The following is a 15980-nucleotide window of genomic DNA, read 5'->3' as shown; positions in this document are numbered from 1 at the left end:
TGACTCATGAGGTCGTACCTGCAAATGGGAAGGATGTTTGCGGCGAGCAGCAGTTGCGCTGATCGGGTGCGACGCCAGCCTTCTGCAACTCCTCGTTAGTATAGTGGACAGTATCTCCGCCTGTCACGCGGAAGACCGGGGTTCGATTCCCCGACGGGGAGGTCTAGTCCTTTACTGCTGCCCAAAGACCCATTCAAAAGTTATTGCTCCATTTACAAGTGACACAAAGAGCTGGCCAGGGGCCCCGGGCGACAATTTTGAGCAAAAGAATTGTGTTGGCCGGGAATCAAACCCGGGTCAACTGCTTGGAAGGCAGCTATGCTCACCACTATACCACCAACGCAGGCATTTTGCTTGTTTGCTGAACGCCACCTTAGGCGGTCAATGCTCCCAACACATTATCAGCGACTGTGTGCAGAGGAACTGAAACTCTGTCTGTTTGGACTCGCAACTGAAAAAAATGCATTAACCTATGGACTCTACCTACCAATCTCTTCATTGAAAAACAAGCTCTCTAATTCAGTGACATTCCACAATTTATACAGACACTTCATATTTATTTATATAATAGATGTTCTGTTGGCTTCTTTGAAGCGATATGACTCATGAGGCCGTACCTGCAAATGGGAAGCCTGTTTGCGACGAGCAGCAGTTGCGCTGATCGGGTGCGACGCCTCCTTCCGCAACTCCTCGTTAGTATAGTGGACAGTATCTCCTCCTGTCACGTGGAAGACCGGGGTTCGATTCCCCGACGGGGAGGTCTAATTCTTTACTGCTGCCCAAAGACCCATTCAAAAGTTATTGCTCCAGCTACAAGTGACACAAAGAGCTGGCCAGGGTCCCGGGAGACATTTTTGAGCAAAAGAATTGCGTTGGCCGGGAATCGAACCCGGGTCAACTGCTTGGAAGGCAGCTATGCTCAAGGATGCCGGAAGGATGTTTGCGGCGAGCAGCAGTTGCGCTGATCGGGTGCGACGCCAGCCTTCTGCAACTCCTCGTTAGTATAGTGGACAGTATCTCCGCCTGTCACGCGGAAGACCGGGGTTCGATTCCCCGACGGGGAGGTCTAGTCCTTTACTGCTGCCCAAAGACCCATTCAAAAGTTATTGCTCCATTTACAAGTGACACAAAGAGCTGGCCAGGGGCCCCGGGCGACAGTTTTGAGCAAAAGAATTGCGTTGGTCGGAATCGAACCCGGGTCAACTTCTTGGAAGGCAGCTATGCTCACCACTATACCACCAACGCAGGCATTTTGCTTGTTTGCTGAACGCCACCTTACGCGGCCAATGCTCCCAACACATTATCAGTGACTGTGTGCAGAGGAACTGAAACTCTGTCTGTTTGGACTCGCAACTGAAAAAAATGCATTAACCTATGGACTCTACCTACCAATCTCTTCATTGAAAAACAAGCTCTCTAATTCAGTGACATTCCACAATTTATACAGACACTTCATATTTATTTATATAATAGATGTTCTGTTGGCTTCTTTGAAGCGATATGACTCATGAGGCCGTACCTGCAAATGGGAAGCCTGTTTGCGGCGAGCAGCAGTTGCGCTGATCGGGTGCGACGCCAGCCTTCTGCAACTCCTCGTTAGTATAGTGGACAGTATCTCCGCCTGTCACGCGGAAGACCGGGGTTCGATTCCCCGACGGGGAGGTCTAGTCCTTTACTTCTGCCCAAAGACCCATTCAAAAGTTATTGCTCCATTTACAAGTGACACAAAGAGCTGGCCAGGGGCCCCGGGCGACAGTTTTGAGCAAAAGAATTGCGTTGGTCGGGAATCGAACCCGGGTCATCTGCTTGGAAGGCAGCTATGCTCACCACTATACCACCAACGCAGGCATTTTGCTTGTTTGCTGAACGCCACCTTACGCGGTCAATGCTCCCAACACATTATCAGTGACTGTGTGCAGAGGAACTGAAACTCTGTCTGTTTGGACCAGCAACTGAAAAAAATGCATTAACCTATGGACCTGACCTACAAATCTCTTCATTGAAAAACAAGCTCTCTAATTCAGTGACATTCCACAATTTATACAGACACTTCATATTTATTTATATAATAGATGTTCTGTTGGCTTCTTTGAAGCGATATGACTCATGAGGCCGTACCTGCAAATGGGAAGCCTGTTTGCGACGAGCAGCAGTTGCGCTGATCGGGTGCGACGCCTCCTTCCGCAACTCCTCGTTAGTATAGTGGACAGTATCTCCGCCTGTCACGCGGAAGACCGGGGTTCGATTCCCCGACGGGGAGGTCTAATTCTTTACTGCTGCCCAAAGACCCATTCAAAAGTTATTGCTCCAGCTACAAGTGACACAAAGAGCTGGCCAGGGTCCCGGGAGACATTTTTGAGCAAAAGAATTGCGTTGGCCGGGAATCGAACCCGGGTCAACTGCTTGGAAGGCAGCTATGCTCACCACTATACCACCAACGCAGGCATTTTGCTTGTTTGCTGAACGCCACCTTAGGCGGTCAATGCTCCCAACACATTTTCAGCGACTGTGTCCAGAGGAACTGAAACTCTGTCTGTTTGGACTCGCAACTGAAAAAAATGCATTTACCTATGGACTCTACCTACCAATCTCTTCATTGAAAAACAAGCTCTCTAATTCAGTGACATTCCACAATTTATACAGACACTTCATATTTATTTATATAATAGATGTTCTGTTGGCTTTTTTGAAGCGATATGACTCATGAGGTCGTACCTGCAAATGGGAAGGATGTTTGCGGCGAGCAGCAGTTGCGCTGATCGGGTGCGACGCCAGCCTTCTGCAACTCCTCGTTAGTATAGTGGACAGTATCTCCGCCTGTCACGCGGAAGACCGGGGTTCGATTCCCCGACGGGGAGGTCTAGTCCTTTACTGCTGCCCAAAGACCCATTCAAAAGTTATTGCTCCATTTACAAGTGACACAAAGAGCTGGCCAGGGGCCCCGGGCGACAATTTTGAGCAAAAGAATTGTGTTGGCCGGGAATCAAACCCGGGTCAACTGCTTGGAAGGCAGCTATGCTCACCACTATACCACCAACGCAGGCATTTTGCTTGTTTGCTGAACGCCACCTTAGGCGGTCAATGCTCCCAACACATTATCAGCGACTGTGTGCAGAGGAACTGAAACTCTGTCTGTTTGGACTCGCAACTGAAAAAAATGCATTAACCTATAGACTCTACCTACCAATCTCTTCATTGAAAAACAAGCTCTCTAATTCAGTGACATTCCACAATTTATACAGACACTTCATATTTATTTATATAATAGATGTTCTGTTGGCTTCTTTGAAGCGACATGACTCATGAGGCCGTACCTGCAAATGGGAAGCCTGTTTGCGACGAGCAGCAGTTGCGCTGATCGGGTGCGACGCCTCCTTCCGCAACTCCTCGTTAGTATAGTGGACAGTATCTCCGCCTGTCACGTGGAAGACCGGGGTTCGATTCCCCGACGGGGAGGTCTAATTCTTTACTGCTGCCCAAAGACCCATTCAAAAGTTATTGCTCCAGCTACAAGTGACACAAAGAGCTGGCCAGGGTCCCGGGAGACATTTTTGAGCAAAAGAATTGCGTTGGCCGGGAATCGAACCCGGGTCAACTGCTTGGAAGGCAGCTATGCTCAAGGATGCCGGAAGGATGTTTGCGGCGAGCAGCAGTTGCGCTGATCGGGTGCGACGCCAGCCTTCTGCAACTCCTCGTTAGTATAGTGGACAGTATCTCCGCCTGTCACGCGGAAGACCGGGGTTCGATTCCCCGACGGGGAGGTCTAGTCCTTTACTGCTGCCCAAAGACCCATTCAAAAGTTATTGCTCCATTTACAAGTGACACAAAGAGCTGGCCAGGGGCCCCGGGCGACAGTTTTGAGCAAAAGAATTGCGTTGGTCGGAATCGAACCCGGGTCAACTTCTTGGAAGGCAGCTATGCTCACCACTATACCACCAACGCAGGCATTTTGCTTGTTTGCTGAACGCCACCTTACGCGGCCAATGCTCCCAACACATTATCAGTGACTGTGTGCAGAGGAACTGAAACTCTGTCTGTTTGGACTCGCAACTGAAAAAAATGCATTAACCTATGGACTCTACCTACCAATCTCTTCATTGAAAAACAAGCTCTCTAATTCAGTGACATTCCACAATTTATACAGACACTTCATATTTATTTATATAATAGATGTTCTGTTGGCTTCTTTGAAGCGATATGACTCATGAGGCCGTACCTGCAAATGGGAAGCCTGTTTGCGGCGAGCAGCAGTTGCGCTGATCGGGTGCGACGCCAGCCTTCTGCAACTCCTCGTTAGTATAGTGGACAGTATCTCCGCCTGTCACGCGGAAGACCGGGGTTCGATTCCCCGACGGGGAGGTCTAGTCCTTTACTTCTGCCCAAAGACCCATTCAAAAGTTATTGCTCCATTTACAAGTGACACAAAGAGCTGGCCAGGGGCCCCGGGCGACAGTTTTGAGCAAAAGAATTGCGTTGGTCGGGAATCGAACCCGGGTCATCTGCTTGGAAGGCAGCTATGCTCACCACTATACCACCAACGCAGGCATTTTGCTTGTTTGCTGAACGCCACCTTACGCGGTCAATGCTCCCAACACATTATCAGTGACTGTGTGCAGAGGAACTGAAACTCTGTCTGTTTGGACCAGCAACTGAAAAAAATGCATTAACCTATGGACCTGACCTACAAATCTCTTCATTGAAAAACAAGCTCTCTAATTCAGTGACATTCCTCAATTTATACAGACACTTTATATTTAATTATATATTACATGTTCTGTTGGCTTCTTTGAAGCGATATGACTCATGAGGCCGTACCTGCAAATGGGAAGGATGTTTGCGGCGAGCAGCAGTTGCGCTGATCGGGTGCGACGCCAGCCTTCTGCAACTCCTCGTTAGTATAGTGGACAGTATCTCCGCCTGTCACGCGGAAGACCGGGGTTCGATTCCCCGACGGGGAGGTCTAGTCCTTTACTGCTGCCCAAAGACCCATTCAAAAGTTATTGCTCCATTTACAAGTGACACAAAGAGCTGGCCAGGGGCCCCGGGCGACAGTTTTGAGCAAAAGAATTGCGTTGGTTGGAATCGAACCCGGGTCAACTTCTTGGAAGGCAGCTATGCTCACCACTATACCACCAACGCAGGCATTTTGCTTGTTTGCTGAACGCCACCTTACGCGGCCAATGCTCCCAACACATTATCAGTGACTGTGTGCAGAGGAACTGAAACTCTGTCTGTTTGGACTCGCAACTGAAAAAAATGCATTAACCTATGGACTCTACCTACCAATCTCTTCATTGAAAAACAAGCTCTCTAATTCAGTGACATTCCACAATTTATACAGACACTTCATATTTATTTATATAATAGATGTTCTGTTGGCTTCTTTGAAGCGATATGACTCATGAGGCCGTACCTGCAAATGGGAAGCCTGTTTACAGCGAGCAGCAGTTGCGCTGATCGGGTGCGACGCCAGCCTTCTGCAACTCCTCGTTAGTATAGTGGACAGTATCTCCGCCTGTCACGCGTAAGACCGGGGTTCGATTCCCCGACGGGGAGGTCTAGTCCTTTACTGCTGCCCAAAGACCCATTCAAAAGTTATTGCTCCATTTACAAGTGACACAAAGAGCTGGCCAGGGGCCCCGGGTGACAGTTTTGAGCAAAAGAATTGCGTTGGTCGGGAATCGAACCCGGGTCAACTTCTTGGAAGGCAGCTATGCTCACCACTATACCACCAACGCAGGCATTTTGCTTGTTTGCTGAACGCCACCTTACGCGGTCAATGCTCCCAACACATTATCAGTGACTGTGTGCAGAGGAACTGAAACTCTGTCTGTTTGGACTCGCAACTGAAAAAAATGCATTAACCTATGGACTCTACCTACCAATCTCTTCATTGAAAAACAAGCTCTCTAATTCAGTGACATTCCACAATTTATACAGACACTTCATATTTATTTATATAATAGATGTTCTGTTGGCTTCTTTGAAGCGATATGACTCATGAGGCCGTACCTGCAAATGGGAAGCCTGTTTGCGGCGAGCAGCAGTTGCGCTGATCGGGTGCGACGCCAGCCTTCCGCAACTCCTCGTTAGTATAGTGGACAGTATCTCCGCCTGTCACGCGGAAGACCGGGGTTCGATTCCCCGACGGGGAGGTCTAATTCTTTACTGCTGCCCAAAGACCCATTCAAAAGTTATTGCTCCAGCTACAAGTGACACAAAGAGTTGGCCAGGGTCCCGGGAGACATTTTTGAGCAAAAGAATTGCGTTGGCAGGGAATCGAACCCGGGTCAACTGCTTGGAAGGCAGCTATGCTCACCACTATACCACCAACGCAGGCATTTTGCTTCTTTTCTGAACGCCACCTTAGGCGGTCAATGCTCCCAACACATTTTCAGCGACTGTGTGCAGAGGAACTGAAACTCTGTCTGTTTGGACTCGCAACTGAAAAAAATGCATTAACCTATGGACTCTACCTACCAATCTCTTCATTGAAAAACAAGCTCTCTAATTCAGTGACATTCCACAATTTATACAGACACTTCATATTTATTTATATAATAGATGTTCTGTTGGCTTCTTTGAAGCGATATGGCTCATGAGGCCGTACCTGCAAATGGGAAGCCTGTTTGCGGCGAGCAGCAGTTGCGCTGATCGGGTGCGATGCCTCCTTCCGCAACTCCTCGTTAGTATAGTGGACAGTATCTCCGCCTGTCACGCGGAAGACCGGGGTTCGATTCCCCGACGGGGAGGTCTAATTCTTTTTGCTGCTGCCCAAAGACCCATTCAAAAGTTATTGCTCCAGCTACAAGTGACACAAAGAGCTGGCCAGGGTCCCGGGAGACATTTTTGAGCAAAAGAATTGCGTTGGCCGGGAATCGAACCCGGGTCAACTGCTTGGAAGGCAGCTATGCTCACCACTATACCACCAACGCAGGCATTTTGCTTGTTTGCTGAACGCCACCTTACGCGGTCAATGCTCCCAACACATTTTCAGTGACTGTGTGCAGAGGAACTGAAACTCTGTCTGTTTGGACTCGCAACTGAAAAAAATGCATTAACCTATGGACTCTACCTACCAATCTCTTCATTGAAAAACAAGCTCTCTAATTCAGTGACATTCCACAATTTATACAGACACTTCATATTTATTTATATAATAGATGTTCTGTTGGCTTCTTTGAAGCGATATGACTCATGAGGCCGTACCTGCAAATGGGAAGGATGCTTGCGGCGAGCAGCAGTTGCGCTGATCGGGTGCGACGCCAGCCTTCTGCAACTCCTCGTTAGTATAGTGGACAGTATCTCCGCCTGTCACGCGGAAGACCGGGGTTCGATTCCCCGACGGGGAGGTCTAGTCCTTTACTGCTGCCCAAAGACCCATTCAAAAGTTATTGCTCCATTTACAAGTGACACAAAGAGCTGGCCAGGGGCCCCGGGCGACAGTTTTGAGCAAAAGAATTGCGTTGGTCGGAATCGAACCCGGGTCAACTTCTTGGAAGGCAGCTATGCTCACCACTATACCACCAACGCAGGCATTTTGCTTGTTTGCTGAACGCCACCTTACGCGGCCAATGCTCCCAACACATTATCAGTGACTGTGTGCAGAGGAACTGAAACTCTGTCTGTTTGGACTCGCAACTGAAAAAAATGCATTAACCTATGGACTCTACCTACCAATCTCTTCATTGAAAAACAAGCTCTCTAATTCAGTGACATTCCACAATTTATACAGACACTTCATATTTATTTATATAATAGATGTTCTGTTGGCTTCTTTGAAGCGATATGACTCATGAGGCCGTACCTGCAAATGGGAAGCCTGTTTGCGGCGAGCAGCAGTTGCGCTGATCGGGTGAGAGGCCAGCCTTCTGCAACTCCTCGTTAGTATAGTGGACAGTATCTCCGCCTGTCACGCGGAAGACCGGGGTTCGATTCCCCGACGGGGAGGTCTAGTCCTTTACTGCTGCCCAAAGACCCATTCAAAAGTTATTGCTCCATTTACAAGTGACACAAAGAGCTGGCCAGGGGCCCCGGGCGACAGTTTTGAGCAAAAGAATTGCGTTGGTCGGGAATCGAACCCGGGTCAACTTCTTGGAAGGCAGCTATGCTCACCACTATACCACCAACGCAGGCATTTTGCTTGTTTGCTCAACGCCACCTTACGCGGTCAATGCTCCCAACACATTATCAGTGACTGTGTGCAGAGGAACTGAAACTCTGTCTGTTTGGACTCGCAACTGAAAAAAATGCATTAACCTATGGACTCTACCTACCAATCTCTTCATTGAAAAACAAGCTCTCTAATTCAGTGACATTCCTCAATTTATACAGACACTTTATATTTAATTATATTTTACATGTTCTGTTGGCTTCTCTTTGCTTCTGTGAAGCGATATGACTCATGAGGCCGTACCTGCAAATGGGAAGCCTGTTTGCGGCGAGCAGCAGTTGCGCTGATCGGGTGCGACGCCAGCCTTCCGCAACTCCTCGTTAGTATAGTGGACAGTATCTCCGCCTGTCACGCGGAAGACTGGGGTTCGATTCCCCGAAGGGGAGGTCTAATTCTTTACTGCTGCCCAAAGACCCATTCAAAAGTTATTGCTCCAGCTACAAGTGACACAAAGAGTTGGCCAGGGCCCCGGGAGACATTTTTGAGCAAAAGAATTGCGTTGGCCGGGAATCGAACCCGGGTCAACTGCTTGGAAGGCAGCTATGCTCACCACTATACCACCAACGCAGGCATTTTGCTTGTTTGCTGAACGCCACCTTAGGCGGTCAATGCTCCCAACACATTTTCAGCGACTGTGTGCAGAGGAACTGAAACTCTCTCTGTTTGGACTCGCAACTGAAAAAAATGCATTAACCTATGGACTCTACCTACCAATCTCTTCATTGAAAAACAAGCTCTCTAATTCAGTGATATTCCTCAATTTATACAGACACTTTATATTTAATTATATATTACATGTTCTGTTGGCTTCTCTTTGCTTCTGTGAAGCGATATGACTCATGAGGCCGTACCTGCAAATGGGAAGCCTGTTTGCGGCGAGCAGCAGTTGCGCTGATCGGGTGCGACGCCAGCCTTCTGCAACTCCTGGTTAGTATAGTGGACAGTATCTCCGCCTGTCATGCGGAAGACCGGGGTTCGATTCCCCGAAGGGGAGGTCTAATTCTTTACTGCTGCCCAAAGACCCATTCAAAAGTTATTGCTCCAGCTACAAGTGACACAAAGAGTTGGCCAGGGCCCCGGGAGACATTTTTGAGCAAAAGAATTGCGTTGGCCGGGAATCGAACCCGGGTCAACTGCTTGGAAGGCAGCTATGCTCACCACTATACCACCAACGCAGGCATTTTGCTTGTTTGCTGAACGCCACCTTAGGCGGTCAATGCTCCCAATACATTTTCAGCGACTGTGTGCAGAGGAACTGAAACTCTGTCTGTTTGGACTCGCAACTGAAAAAAATGCATTAACCTATGGACTCTACCTACCAATCTCTTCATTGAAAAACAAGCTCTCTAATTCAGTGACATTCCACAATTTATACAGACACTTCATATTTATTTATATAATAGATGTTCTGTTGGCTTCTTTGAAGCGATATGACTCATGAGGCCGTACCTGCAAATGGGAAGCCTGTTTGCAACGAGCAGCAGTTGCGCTGATCGGGTGCGACGCCTCCTTCCGCAACTCCTCGTTAGTATAGTGGACAGTATCTCCGCCTGTCACGCGGAAGACCGGGGTTCGATTCCCCGACGGGGAGGTCTAATTCTTTACTGCTGCCCAAAGACCCATTCAAAAGTTATTGCTCCAGCTACAAGTGACACAAAGAGCTGCCCAGGGTCCCGGGAGACATTTTTGAGCAAAAGAATTGCGTTGGCCGGGAATCGAACCCGGGTCAACTGCTTGGAAGGCAGCTATGCTCACCACTATACCACCAACGCAGGCATTTTGCATGTTTGCTGAACGCCACCTTAGGCGGTCAATGCTCCCAACACATTTTCAGCGACTGTGTGCAGAGGAACTGAAACTCTGTCTGTTTGGACTCGCAACTGAAAAAAATGCATTAACCTATGGACTCTACCTACCAATCTCTTCATTGAAAAACAAGCTCTCTAATTCAGTGACATTCCACAATTTATACAGACACTTCATATTTATTTATATAATAGATGTTCTGTTGGCTTCTTTGAAGCGATATGACTCATGAAGCCGTACCTGCAAATGGGAAGGATGTTTGCAGGCGAGCAGCAGTTGCGCTGATCGGGTGCGACGCCAGCCTTCTGCAACTCCTCGTTAGTATAGTGGACAGTATCTCCGCCTGTCACGCGGAAGACCGGGGTTCGATTCCCCGACGGGGAGGTCTAGTCCTTTACTGCTGCCCAAAGACCCATTCAAAAGTTATTGCTCCATTTACAAGTGACACAAAGAGCTGGCCAGGGGCCCCGGGAGACAGTTTTGAGCAAAAGAATTGCGTTGGCCGGGAATCGAACCCGGGTCAACTGCTTGGAAGGCAGCTATGCTCACCACTATACCACCAACGCAGGCATTTTGCTTGTTTGCTGAACGCCACCTTAGGCGGTCAATGCTCCCAACACATTTTCAGCGACTGTGTGCAGAGGAACTGAAACTCTGTCTGTTTGGACTCGCAACTGAAAAAAATGCATTAACCTATGGACTCTACCTACCAATCTCTTCATTGAAAAAGAAGCTCTCTAATTCAGTGACATTCCACAATTTATACAGACACTTCATATTTATTTATATAATAGATGTTCTGTTGGCTTCTTTGAAGCGTTATGACTCATGAGGCCGTACCTGCAAATGGGAAGCCTGTTTGCGGCGAGCAGCAGTTGCGCTGATCGGGTGCGACGCCTCCTTCCGCAACTCCTCGTTAGTATAGTGGACAGTATCTCCGCCTGTCACGTGGAAGACCGGGGTTCGATTCCCCGACGGGGAGGTCTAATTCTTTACTGCTGCCCAAAGACCCATTCAAAAGTTATTGCTCCAGCTACAAGTGACACAAAGAGCTGGCCAGGGTCCCGGAAGACATTTTTGAGCAAAAGAATTGCGTTGGCCGGGAATCGAACCCGGGTCAACTGCTTGGAAGGCAGCTATGCTCACCACTATACCACCAACGCAGGCATTTTGCTTGTTTGCTGAACGCCACCTTACCCGGTCAATGCTCCCAACACATTATCAGTGACTGTGTGCAGAGGAACTGAAACTCTGTCTGTTTGGACCAGCAACTGAAAAAAATGCATTAACCTATGGACCTGACCTACCAATCTCTTCATTGAAAAACAAGCTCTCTAATTCAGTGACATTCCTCAATTTATACAGACACTTTATATTTAATTATATTTTACATGTTCTGTTGGCTTCTCTTTGCTTCTGTGAAGCGATATGACTCATGAGGCCGTACCTGCAAATGGGAAGCCTGTTTGCGGCGAGCAGCAGTTGCGCTGATCGGGTGCGACGCCAGCCTTCCGCAACTCCTCGTTAGTATAGTGGACAGTATCTCCGCCTGTCACGCGGAAGACCGGGGTTCGATTCCCCGACGGGGAGGTCTAATTCTTTACTGCTGCCCAAAGACCCATTCAAAAGTTATTGCTCCAGCTACAAGTGACACAAAGAGTTGGCCAGGGCCCCGGGAGACATTTTTGAGCAAAAGAATTGCGTTGGCCGGGAATCGAACCTGGGTCAACTGCTTGGAAGGCAGCTATGCTCACCACTATACCACCAACGCAGGCATTTTGCTTGTTTGCTGAACGCCACCTTAGGCGGTCAATGCTCCCAACACATTTTCAGCGACTGTGTGCAGAGGAACTGAAACTCTGTCTGTTTGGACTCGCAACTGAAAAAAATGCATTAACCTATGGACTCTACCTACCAATCTCTTCATTGAAAAACAAGCTCTCTAATTCAGTGACATTCCACAATTTATACAGACACTTCATATTTATTTATATAATAGATGTTCTGTTGGCTTCTTTGAAGCGATATGACTCATGAGGCCGTACCTGCAAATGGGAAGGATGTTTGCGGCGAGCAGCAGTTGCGCTGATCGGGTGCGACGCCAGCCTAATGCAACTCCTCGTTAGTATAGTGGACAGTATCTCCGCCTGTCACGCGTAAGACCGGGGTTCGATTCCCCGACGGGGAGGTCTAGTCCTTTACTGCTGCCCAAAGACCCATTCAAAAGTTATTGCTCCATTTACAAGTGACACAAAGAGCTGGCCAGGGGCCCCGGGAGACAGTTTTGAGCAAAAGAATTGCGTTGGCCGGGAATCGAACCCGGGTCAACTGCTTGGAAGGCAGCTATGCTCACCACTATACCACCAACGCAGGAATTTTGCTTGTTTGCTGAACGCCACCTTACGCGGTCAATGCTCCCAACACATTATCAGTGACTGTGCAGAGGAACTGAAACTCTGTCTGTTTGGACCAGCAACTGAAAAAAATGCATTAACCTATGGACCTGACCTACCAATCTCTTCATTGAAAAACAAGCTCTCTAATTCAGTGACATTCCTCAATTTATACAGACACTTTATATTTAATTATATTTTACATGTTCTGTTGGCTTCTCTTTGCTTCTGTGAAGCGATATGGCTCATGAGGCCGTACCTGCAAATGGGAAGCCTGTTTGCGGCGAGCAGCAGTTGCGCTGATCGGGTGCGACGCCAGCCTTCCGCAACTCCTTGTTAGTATAGTGGACAGTATCTCCGCCTGTCACGCGGAAGACCGGGGTTCGATTCCCCGACGGGGAGGTCTAATTCTTTACTGCTGCCCAAAGACCCATTCAAAAGTTATTGCTCCATTTACAAGTGACACAAAGAGCTGGCCAGGGGCCCCGGGAGACAGTTTTGAGCAAAAGAATTGCATTGGCCGGGAATCGAACCCGGGTCAACTGCTTGGAAGGCAGCTATGCTCACCACTATACCACCAACGCAGGCATTTTGCTTGTTTGCTGAACGCCACCTTAGGCGGTCAATGCTCCCAAAACATTTTCAGCGACTGTGTGCAGAGGAACTGAAACTCTGTCTGTTTGGACTCGCAACTGAAAAAAATGCATTAACCTATGGACTCTACCTACCAATCTCTTCATTGAAAAACAAGCTCTCTAATTCAGTGACATTCCACAATTTATACAGACACTTCATATTTATTTATATAATAGATGTTCTGTTGGCTTCTTTGAAGCGATATGACTCATGAGGCCGTACCTGCAAATGGGAAGGATGTTTGCGGCGAGCAGCAGTTGCGCTGATCGGGTGCGACGCCAGCCTTCTGCAACTCCTCGTTAGTATAGTGGACAGTATCTCCGCCTGTCACGCGGAAGACCGGGGTTCGATTCCCCGACGGGGAGGTCTAGTCCTTTACTGCTGCCCAAAGACCCATTCAAAAGTTATTGCTCCATTTACAAGTGACACAAAGAGCTGGCCAGGGGCCCCGGGAGACAGTTTTGAGCAAAAGAATTGCGTTGGCCGGGAATCGAACCCGGGTCAACTGCTTGGAAGGCAGCTATGCTCACCACTATACCACCAACGCAGGCATTTTGCTTGTTTGCTGAACGCCACCTTAGGCGGTCAATGCTCCCAACACATTTTCAGCGACTGTGTGCAGAGGAACTGAAACTCTGTCTGTTTGGACTCGCAACTGAAAAAAATGCATTAACCTATGGACTCTACCTACCAATCTCTTCATTGAAAAAGAAGCTCTCTAATTCAGTGACATTCCACAATTTATACAGACACTTCATATTTATTTATATAATAGATGTTCTGTTGGCTTCTTTGAAGCGATATGACTCATGAGACCGTACCTGCAAATGGGAAGCCTGTTTGCGGCGAGCAGCAGTTGCGCTGATCGGGTGCGACGCCTCCTTCCGCAACTCCTCGTTAGTATAGTGGACAGTATCTCCGCCTGTCACGTGGAAGACCGGGGTTCGATTCCCCGACGGGGAGGTCTAGTACTTTACTGCTGCCCAAAGACCCATTCAAAAGTTATTGCTCCATTTACAAGTGACACAAAGAGCTGGCCAGGGGCCCCGGGCGACAGTTTTGAGCAAAAGAATTGCGTTGGCCGGGAATCGAACCCGGGTCAACTGCTTGGAAGGCAGCTATGCTCACCACTATACCACCAACGCAGGGATTTTGCTTGTTTGCTGAACGCCACCTTAGGCGGTCAATGCTCCCAACACATTTTCAGCGACTGTGTGCAGAGGAACTGAAACTCTGTCTGTTTGGACCAGCAACTGAAAAAAATGCATTAACCTATGGACCTGACCTACAAATCTCTTCATTGAAAAACAAGCTCTCTAATTCAGTGACATTCCTCAATTTATACAGACACTTTATATTTAATTATATATTACATGTTCTGTTGGCTTCTCTTTGCTTCTGTGAAGCGATATGACTCATGAGGCCGTACCTGCAAATGGGAAGCCTGTTTGCGGCGAGCAGCAGTTGCGCTGATCGGGTGCGACGCCAGCCTTCCGCAACTCCTCGTTAGTATAGTGGACAGTATCTCCGCCTGTCACGCGGAAGACCGGGGTTCGATTCCCCGACGGGGAGGTCTAATTCTTTACTGCTGCCCAAAGACCCATTCAAAAGTTATTGCTCCAGCTACAAGTGAACATCCAGCTACAAGTTACACAAAGAGTTGGCCAGGGCCCCGGGAGACATTTTTGAGCAAAAGAATTGCGTTGGCCGAGAATCGAACCCGGGTCAACTGCTTGGAAGGCAGCTATGCTCACCACTATACCACCAACGCAGGCATTTTGCTTGTTTTCTGAACGCCACCTTAGGCGGTCAATGCTCCCAACACATTTTCAGCGACTGTGTGCAGAGGAACTGAAACTCTGTCTGTTTGGACTCGCAACTGAAAAAAATGCATTAACCTATGGACTCTACCTACCAATCTCTTCATTGAAAAACAAGCTCTCTAATTCAGTGACATTCCACAATTTATACAGACACTTCATATTTATTTATATAATAGATGTTCTGTTGGCTTCTTTGAAGCGATATGACTCATGAGGCCGTACCTGCAAATGGGAAGCCTGTTTGCGACGAGCAGCAGTTGCGCTGATCGGGTGCGACGTCTCCTTCCGCAACTCCTCGTTAGTATAGTGGACAGTATCTCCGCCTGTCACGCGGAAGACCGGGGTTCGATTCCCCGACGGGGAGGTCTAATTCTTTACTGCTGCCCAAAGACCCATTCAAAAGTTATTGCTCCAGCTACAAGTGACACAAAGAGCTGGCCAGGGTCCCGGGAGACATTTTTGAGCAAAAGAATTGCGTTGGCCGGGAATCGAACCCGGGTCAACTGCTTGGAAGGCAGCTATGCTCACCACTATACCACCAACGCAGGCATTTTGCTTGTTTGCTGAACGCCACCTTACGCGGTCAATGCTCCCAACACATTATCAGTGACTGTGTGCAGAGGAACTGAAACTCTGTCTGTTTGGACCAGCAACTGAAAAAAATGCATTAACCTATGGACCTGACCTACCAATCTCTTCATTGAAAAACAAGCTCCCTAATTCAGTGACATTCCTCAATTTATACAGACACTTTATATTTATTTATATAATAGATGTTCTGTTGGCTTCTTTGAAGCGATATGACTCATGAGGCCGTACCTGCAAATGGGAAGGATGTTTGCGGCGAGCAGCAGTTGCGCTGATCGGGTGCGACGCCAGCCTTCTGCAACTCCTCGTTAGTATAGTGGACAGTATCTCCGCCTGTCACGCGGAAGACCGGGGTTCGATTCCCCGACGGGGAGGTCTAGTCCTTTACTGCTGCCCAAAGACCCATTCAAAAGTTATTGCTCCATTTACAAGTGACACAAAGAGCTTGCCAGGGGCCCCGGGCGACAGTTTTGAGCAAAAGAATTGCGTTGGTCGGGAATCGAACCCGGGTCAACTGCTTGGAAGGCAGCTATGCTCACCACTATACCACCAACGCAGGCA

At 48.4% G+C, this 15980-nt stretch overlaps 24 non-coding genes across 24 annotated transcripts; 19 read left to right on the top strand and 5 right to left on the bottom strand.

Moving 5' to 3' along the window:
* The first annotated feature begins 89 nt into the window (after positions 1–89).
* trnad-guc (transfer RNA aspartic acid (anticodon GUC)) lies at positions 90–161 on the top strand. The gene has a single exon. It is a non-coding gene; the product is annotated as a tRNA-Asp (tRNA).
* Positions 162–992: 831 nt separating this feature from the next.
* Positions 993–1064, top strand: trnad-guc (transfer RNA aspartic acid (anticodon GUC)). The gene has a single exon. It is a non-coding gene; the product is annotated as a tRNA-Asp (tRNA).
* A 526-nt stretch (positions 1065–1590) lies between these two features.
* Positions 1591–1662, top strand: trnad-guc (transfer RNA aspartic acid (anticodon GUC)). Its single transcript has one exon. It is a non-coding gene; the product is annotated as a tRNA-Asp (tRNA).
* Positions 1663–2188: 526 nt separating this feature from the next.
* trnad-guc (transfer RNA aspartic acid (anticodon GUC)) lies at positions 2189–2260 on the top strand. Its single transcript has one exon. It is a non-coding gene; the product is annotated as a tRNA-Asp (tRNA).
* Positions 2261–2369: 109 nt separating this feature from the next.
* trnag-ucc (transfer RNA glycine (anticodon UCC)) lies at positions 2370–2441 on the bottom strand. Its single transcript has one exon. It is a non-coding gene; the product is annotated as a tRNA-Gly (tRNA).
* Positions 2442–2786: 345 nt separating this feature from the next.
* On the top strand, positions 2787–2858 carry trnad-guc (transfer RNA aspartic acid (anticodon GUC)). The gene has a single exon. It is a non-coding gene; the product is annotated as a tRNA-Asp (tRNA).
* An 831-nt stretch (positions 2859–3689) lies between these two features.
* On the top strand, positions 3690–3761 carry trnad-guc (transfer RNA aspartic acid (anticodon GUC)). The gene has a single exon. It is a non-coding gene; the product is annotated as a tRNA-Asp (tRNA).
* A 526-nt stretch (positions 3762–4287) lies between these two features.
* On the top strand, positions 4288–4359 carry trnad-guc (transfer RNA aspartic acid (anticodon GUC)). The gene has a single exon. It is a non-coding gene; the product is annotated as a tRNA-Asp (tRNA).
* Positions 4360–4886: 527 nt separating this feature from the next.
* trnad-guc (transfer RNA aspartic acid (anticodon GUC)) lies at positions 4887–4958 on the top strand. The gene has a single exon. It is a non-coding gene; the product is annotated as a tRNA-Asp (tRNA).
* A 1125-nt stretch (positions 4959–6083) lies between these two features.
* trnad-guc (transfer RNA aspartic acid (anticodon GUC)) lies at positions 6084–6155 on the top strand. Its single transcript has one exon. It is a non-coding gene; the product is annotated as a tRNA-Asp (tRNA).
* Positions 6156–6680: 525 nt separating this feature from the next.
* trnad-guc (transfer RNA aspartic acid (anticodon GUC)) lies at positions 6681–6752 on the top strand. Its single transcript has one exon. It is a non-coding gene; the product is annotated as a tRNA-Asp (tRNA).
* A 111-nt stretch (positions 6753–6863) lies between these two features.
* trnag-ucc (transfer RNA glycine (anticodon UCC)) lies at positions 6864–6935 on the bottom strand. The gene has a single exon. It is a non-coding gene; the product is annotated as a tRNA-Gly (tRNA).
* Positions 6936–7280: 345 nt separating this feature from the next.
* Positions 7281–7352, top strand: trnad-guc (transfer RNA aspartic acid (anticodon GUC)). Its single transcript has one exon. It is a non-coding gene; the product is annotated as a tRNA-Asp (tRNA).
* A 526-nt stretch (positions 7353–7878) lies between these two features.
* trnad-guc (transfer RNA aspartic acid (anticodon GUC)) lies at positions 7879–7950 on the top strand. Its single transcript has one exon. It is a non-coding gene; the product is annotated as a tRNA-Asp (tRNA).
* Positions 7951–8668: 718 nt separating this feature from the next.
* trnag-ucc (transfer RNA glycine (anticodon UCC)) lies at positions 8669–8740 on the bottom strand. Its single transcript has one exon. It is a non-coding gene; the product is annotated as a tRNA-Gly (tRNA).
* Positions 8741–9276: 536 nt separating this feature from the next.
* Positions 9277–9348, bottom strand: trnag-ucc (transfer RNA glycine (anticodon UCC)). The gene has a single exon. It is a non-coding gene; the product is annotated as a tRNA-Gly (tRNA).
* A 344-nt stretch (positions 9349–9692) lies between these two features.
* Positions 9693–9764, top strand: trnad-guc (transfer RNA aspartic acid (anticodon GUC)). Its single transcript has one exon. It is a non-coding gene; the product is annotated as a tRNA-Asp (tRNA).
* A 109-nt stretch (positions 9765–9873) lies between these two features.
* Positions 9874–9945, bottom strand: trnag-ucc (transfer RNA glycine (anticodon UCC)). Its single transcript has one exon. It is a non-coding gene; the product is annotated as a tRNA-Gly (tRNA).
* A 346-nt stretch (positions 9946–10291) lies between these two features.
* trnad-guc (transfer RNA aspartic acid (anticodon GUC)) lies at positions 10292–10363 on the top strand. Its single transcript has one exon. It is a non-coding gene; the product is annotated as a tRNA-Asp (tRNA).
* Positions 10364–11497: 1134 nt separating this feature from the next.
* On the top strand, positions 11498–11569 carry trnad-guc (transfer RNA aspartic acid (anticodon GUC)). The gene has a single exon. It is a non-coding gene; the product is annotated as a tRNA-Asp (tRNA).
* A 1732-nt stretch (positions 11570–13301) lies between these two features.
* trnad-guc (transfer RNA aspartic acid (anticodon GUC)) lies at positions 13302–13373 on the top strand. The gene has a single exon. It is a non-coding gene; the product is annotated as a tRNA-Asp (tRNA).
* Positions 13374–14508: 1135 nt separating this feature from the next.
* trnad-guc (transfer RNA aspartic acid (anticodon GUC)) lies at positions 14509–14580 on the top strand. The gene has a single exon. It is a non-coding gene; the product is annotated as a tRNA-Asp (tRNA).
* A 543-nt stretch (positions 14581–15123) lies between these two features.
* trnad-guc (transfer RNA aspartic acid (anticodon GUC)) lies at positions 15124–15195 on the top strand. The gene has a single exon. It is a non-coding gene; the product is annotated as a tRNA-Asp (tRNA).
* A 526-nt stretch (positions 15196–15721) lies between these two features.
* trnad-guc (transfer RNA aspartic acid (anticodon GUC)) lies at positions 15722–15793 on the top strand. Its single transcript has one exon. It is a non-coding gene; the product is annotated as a tRNA-Asp (tRNA).
* Positions 15794–15980: the final 187 nt, after the last annotated feature.

The sequence above is a fragment of the Pseudorasbora parva genome, chromosome 2, assembly GCF_024679245.1.
Source record: "Pseudorasbora parva isolate DD20220531a chromosome 2, ASM2467924v1, whole genome shotgun sequence".
Classification (NCBI taxonomy): domain Eukaryota; kingdom Metazoa; phylum Chordata; class Actinopteri; order Cypriniformes; family Gobionidae; genus Pseudorasbora; species Pseudorasbora parva.
Note: the sequence above shows the minus strand (reverse complement) of the source record. Positions and strands in the feature narration are given on the sequence as shown.